Source organism: Sciurus vulgaris (assembly GCF_902686455.1).
Source record: "Sciurus vulgaris genome assembly, chromosome: 13".
Taxonomy (NCBI): Eukaryota; Metazoa; Chordata; class Mammalia; order Rodentia; family Sciuridae; genus Sciurus; species Sciurus vulgaris.
In genome coordinates, this window is record NC_136474.1 from 46,569,139 (window position 1) to 46,575,183 (window position 6,045).

The 6,045-nt window shown below is 36.4% G+C and overlaps 1 pseudogene across 1 annotated transcript; it reads left to right on the forward strand.

Moving 5' to 3' along the window:
• The first annotated feature begins 318 nt into the window (after positions 1 to 318).
• LOC306642825 (large ribosomal subunit protein uL22-like) lies at positions 319 to 850 on the forward strand (annotated as a pseudogene). Its single transcript has one exon. The product of its transcript is annotated as a large ribosomal subunit protein uL22-like (transcript).
• The last annotated feature ends 5,195 nt before the right edge of the window (positions 851 to 6,045 follow it).

A 6,045-nucleotide genomic window follows, 5' to 3' on the forward strand; every position in this document is an offset into this window, starting at 1 on the left:
AAGGCCTCAAGGTGAGCTTTTTTTCAGTAAAAAATAATCACCAACTAGTAGTTGGTGACAGAATTCAAAACATCTTTTTTAGAGGAACTTACCTCTAGGTTTCATCAAGATTACTAAATTTATTCATGGAAAATAAAATATTCACAATCCAAAAGCAATAAACATATATAGAAACTGGGCAATGTGGGTATGAAGCAGTAGGAAAAAAAGCAGGATTGTTAGAAGCATTAACAATTACATTCAATGTGTTAGTACATTAGAAAATGAAAGACTGAGAGCATCTTTCTTCTTGTAAGTGGCCTGAGGTGATCTGTGAAAATGGTTCACTACTCTCTTGACCCAGAAAACCCTGCAAAAACCATGCAAATCAGGAGGTTCAAAACTTCATGTTCACTTTAAGAACATCCATGAAACTGCACAGGCCATCAAAGGTATGCATGATCCAAAAAACTACCAAGTACCTGAAAGATGACATTTTAAGGAAGCCATGTATGCCATTGTGCTGTTACAATGGTGGAGTTGGAAGGTATAACCAGACCAAACAGTGGGGCTGGACACAGGGTCAGTGGCCCAAAAAGAGTGCTGAATTTTTGCTACACATGCTTAAAAATGCAGAGAGTAATGCCGAACTCAAGGATTCTCTGGTCATATCCAAGTGAACCAAGCACCTAAGATGTGCTGCTGTACTTATCGAACTCATGGTCATATTAACTCATACATGAGTTCTCCCTGCCACATTGAGATGATCCTCACTGAAAAGGAACAAGTTATTCCAGAAAAGAAGTGTGCACAGAAGAAAAAGATATCCCAGAAGAAACTAAAGAAACAAAAAATTATGGCACAGGAATAAATTCAGCATAAAATAAATGCAAATAAATGTTTAAAAAAGAGCAAATTTGAAATGTTCTCCCACAATAAAGGTAACTATGTGAAATGATCTTAACTGAACTTGATTGTGGTACTCAATTCACAATGTATACAAATATCACAACATCACATTATATGACTTAAATATGCAATTTTATTTGTCCAATTGAAAAAAAGTGAAATAGGTAGAAATCTAAAAAAAGTATAAGATCTATATTTTTAAGAATCTAATGAACGACATAAAAATAAGTAAAGGGAAAGGTATTCCACGTTTATGGACAATAGAACTCAATTTTGTTCCAATGCCAATCTTAATAATCTTACTTATAGGTTCAATATAATTGCAATCAAAGTTCATTTGCTATTTCATAGATATTTACAAATGATCCTAAAGTTTATATGAAAGGGAAAATAGTCAGAAGAATCAAAACAATATTTAAGAACCAAGGACTGCTCTACTCAACTTCCAGACTTGTTATAAAGTATAATGATCAGGAGAGTATGTTGTGGCTGAAATAAATACACAAATAGATCAATGGGGGAAAAAAATACCCTAGAAATAGACTCCCACACACACAGTTAACTGACTTTTTCAAAAGAGCGAAGGCAATTCCTCAGAGAAAGGATAACTCTTTTCAAGGAAGGAACCTGAAACAATGGTACATCCATAAACCAAAAAAATAAAATAAAATAGAAAGAAGCCTATACACAGAACATATATTTTTCACAAATGTTAATTACCCACATAGGTGGAAAACCTCCACATGCAAAAACCTGCACAAAAGTGTTGTAGCAGATGTCTTTATTATTGCCAAAACTGGAAGCTCTGAGGATGTCCTTCAATATATGAGTGGATGAACAAACTGTGGGAATGTATTAAATGGTGTATTATTTTGCAAAAGAAACAAGCAAGCTATGAAGTCATGGAAAGAAAGTTGGCAGTGGTGAGGGGGTAGTCTAAAATACACGCTGGTCAGTAAAAGCAGCTGCTCTGTAAAGGCTTTGTACTGATCCCATGGACATTAGAAGATTGTGAACAACTACATATACCCACCAATCTAATAACCTAGGTGAAATGGACCAGTATTCTGAAAGATACAATCTATTCTCCCTTCATATGAGTTTTGGCAAACAATTTAAAGATTTTAAAATGATTTTAAATTTTGTTTTAAAAAATTAAATCAATAAATGAGTCAAGGACACTTTACAGAAGAAGACATACAGGCAATTAATAAATATATGAAATAGTGCTCAACATCTCTAGTAATTAGAGAAATGCAAATGAAAACAACTCTAAGATTTCATCTTACTCCAATTAGAATAGTTATTATCAAGAACACAAACAATAATAGATGTTGGCATGGATGTGGGGAAAAAGGCACACTTGTACATTGCTGGTGGAGTTGCAAATTGGTGAGGCCACTCTGAAAAGCAGTGTGGAGAATCCTCAGAAAACTTGGAATAAACCCACCTTTTGACCCAGTTATCCCACTCCTCAGTTTATACACAAAGGACTTAAAATTAGCATACTACAGTAAGGCAGCCACATCAATGTTTATAGCAGCTCAATTCACAATAACTAGATTGTAGAACCAAACAAGATGCTCTTCAATAGATGAATGGATAAAGAAACTGTGTATATATACAAAATGGAATATTATTCAGTCATAGAGAAGAATAATATTGTGGCATTTGCAGGTAAATGGATGGAACTGGAGACTATTATGCTAAGTGAAATAAGGCAATCCCCAAAACCAAAGACCAAATGTTTTCCCTGATAAGTGGATGATGATATATAATGGGGGTTGGGGGTGGAGGGTGAGAGAAGAATGGAGGAACTTTAGATTATGTAGAGGGAAATGAGGGGGGTAGGCAAATGGTGGAATGAGACAGACATCATTAGCCTATGTACATGTATGATTGTCCGAATGGTATGAATCTACATCATACACAACCAAGAAACAAAAAGATGTACCCCATTTGAGTACAATGAATCAAAATGCAGTCTGTTAAAAAAAATTTTATGGCTTTATTACACTGAGACCTCTAGAAGGATCTATAATAATAGATGTGAGGGTGGGAATTTCAATTTGAGTCCAATGGAAATTTATGCACACTTTTTCATGATGTCTGGTTTTGGCTGTTGAATTAAGGCAGACAGCCTTCATTGTGTTCTCTATTTAGTTGCTACAGTTAGAAATTGGAGGTCTCCTTTTTCCCATGTCCTCCACCCACCTTTTGACCCATTCATCCCACTCCTCAGTTTATACCCAAAGGACTTAAAATTAGCATACTACAGTAAGACAGCCACATCCATGTTTATAGCAGCTCAATTCACAATAACTAGATTGTGGAACCAACCTAGATACCCTTCAACAGATGAATGAATAAAGAAACTGTGGTGTATATATATACAATGAAATACTATTCAGCCATAAAGAAGAATAATATTGTGGGATTTGCAAATAAATAAATAGAATTAGAGAATATCATACTAAGTGAAATAAGCCAATCCCCCAAAACTAAAGGTCCAATGTTTTCCCTGATAAATGGATAATGATATATAATGGGGGTGGGGGTGGGGAGTGAGAGAAGAATGGAGGAACTTTAGATTATGAAGAAGGAAATGAGAGGGAGGGATGTATGAAAAATCGTGGAATGAGACAGACATTGTTACCCTGTGTTCATGTATGATTACATGAATGGTATGAATCTACATCATGTACAATCATAGAAATGAAATGATGTACCCCATTTGTGTACAATGAATCAAAATGCAGTCTGTAAAAAATAAAAAAATAAATAATTTTTAAAAATTAAATCAGGGATCCAAGATGTCAGACTTTAGGGAGGTTGCATTCCTTGTCACTCCTTAACTTGGGTTTCAAGCAGAGGAAAATTTGTTTCTCTGTGAGGCAGCCTTTGCTGCTCATGGATCCCCTGCTGTTTACCCCATTTGTCCACCTGGATCACCTGCAGTCTGCCAGCATAGCAACTACTTTTTGAGTACAGATCACTCACTGATTGCTAACTATCATCCGCCATTTGCCTGTTTACCTGCCTCTTGTCTGCCTTTCACCTACCCATCACCCACCACCTGAGGTCCACCTGGCAATTGTCTGCTGGTAGCCTGCAGACTGCCCTCATACCACCAGCAGATCGCCAGCTGCTTGCTGTTGCCTGGAAATCCACTGTCACAGTACCCACAAGTTTGGTTACATGAGGCTGCCACCATTTTGGGACAACAGCCAGGACCTGCAAGATCCCCGGTCTGAACCACCATGCCCTGCCTCCAGGACCCCTCAGCCTGACTGACCCTGCCCTACCTCCAGGACCTCCAGCTCAACCAACTGCTCCCCACACGGATTTGACAACCATGCCTGGTGCTGCATCTCCCCATTTGCCAATGTTTGGAAGCTAGTACAGCCATCTTGGATTATCCTGGAAGCAGAAGCTGCCATCTTTAGGTGGGGCTAATCCCATCCTGAAACTCCTGCTAGAGACTGGAAGCTCATTGTCAGGTACCTCTCATGCATCATGCTACCGAAGACTTGGAGGTTTGAATACTATATGACTGTTATAGTGAAGATTTTTGTATTCTCCTTTTTGAAAATTTTAAAGTTTTTATTTCTTTATTTTTCTTGGTCTATTTTCCTTTCATTTTCCTGTTTCCTCAGAGTCTTTTTCTCCCTTTTTTTCATGCTAACAATCAACTTCTTTTGATTCCACTTTCACTCTTCTTACAATCTAGTACTTCTATATACTCTTTTTTTAATCCCATTAACACATCCTACACTCCTCCCCATCCTCTTTGTCCACCATTAGAAATTGTAGACCTCATTGCAAATCTATTTGTTATACTGTAGATAATAATTGAATTCATCCCTCTGTTTATTATGACAACATTCTTAATATCTTCATAGGGACTATTTTGTTTAGGGCTGCATATTGTCTGTACTGGGTGCTGCTAATATTGATCTCCCCTTTAAAGAAGAGGTTCTGGAAACCTTCAAGGTTACTATAAGCCCATAGTGGGGAAACTGCAATACCCCAGACCTGCACTGCTAGAGGGGAAGATACACAAACAACAAGAAAAAACAAGGGAAGAAAATATTCCAGAAAAACCAAGAGTCTATATTAATAGAATCCAGTGACAGCATGGTAGAAGAAATGTCAGAAAAGGAGTTCAGAATAAACTTAATTAAAATGATTCATGAAACAAAAGATAAGAGAGTAAATGTAGCCAATGAATGATCACTCCAACAAACAGTTGAAAGAGCAACTGCAGGAAGCTAAAGATCATTTCAACCAAGAGGTAGAGACTCTCAAAAAAACCAAACAGAAATTCTTGAAATGAAGGAAACAATAAACCAAATAAAAATTCAATGGAAAGCATCACCAACAGACTAGATCACTTGGAAGACAGAACCTCAGACAATGAAGACAAAATATTGAATCTTGAAAATAAAGTTGACCAGAGAAGATGGTAAGAAATCATGAACAGGACCTCCAAGAACTATGGGACATCATGAAAAGATCAAATTTAACAATTATTGGGATTGAGGAAGGCACTGAGATACAAACCAAAGGAATGAACAACCTATTCAATGAAATAATATTAGAAAATTTCCCAAACCTGAAGAATGAAATGGAAAATCAAATACAAGAGGCTCACAGAACACCAAATGCACAGAATCACAACAGATCCACACCAGGGCACATTATAATGAAAATGCCTAACATTCAAAATAAAGATAGGATTTTGAAGGCTGTGAGAGAAAAGCATCAGATTACATATGGGGGAAACCAATATGGATATCAGCAGAAAGGTTAAATAGTTCTTGCTGATTTGTAAAGAAAAAATTTCAAGTTTTCTTATTATTACTTAATGGTTGTGTTATTTAAAAAATCTTTGGTACATATGTACTTTATCACGGTATATGAGGTGAGGCACTTTACTTATCCCTACAACATTTATTGACTACTTCTTTTTCCCAGTGATTTGAGATGATGTCCTCTTTATACATTCAATTTCTATATGTATGTGAGTGTACTTACTTCTGGGCATTCCGTTTTGCTAATAGACCAGTATGATACTCTTAAATTATTAAGGCTTTTAAAAATGCCTTCATGTGTTTCAGTGCTGGTCCCACTTCTATGTTTATATTTTTCACTAAA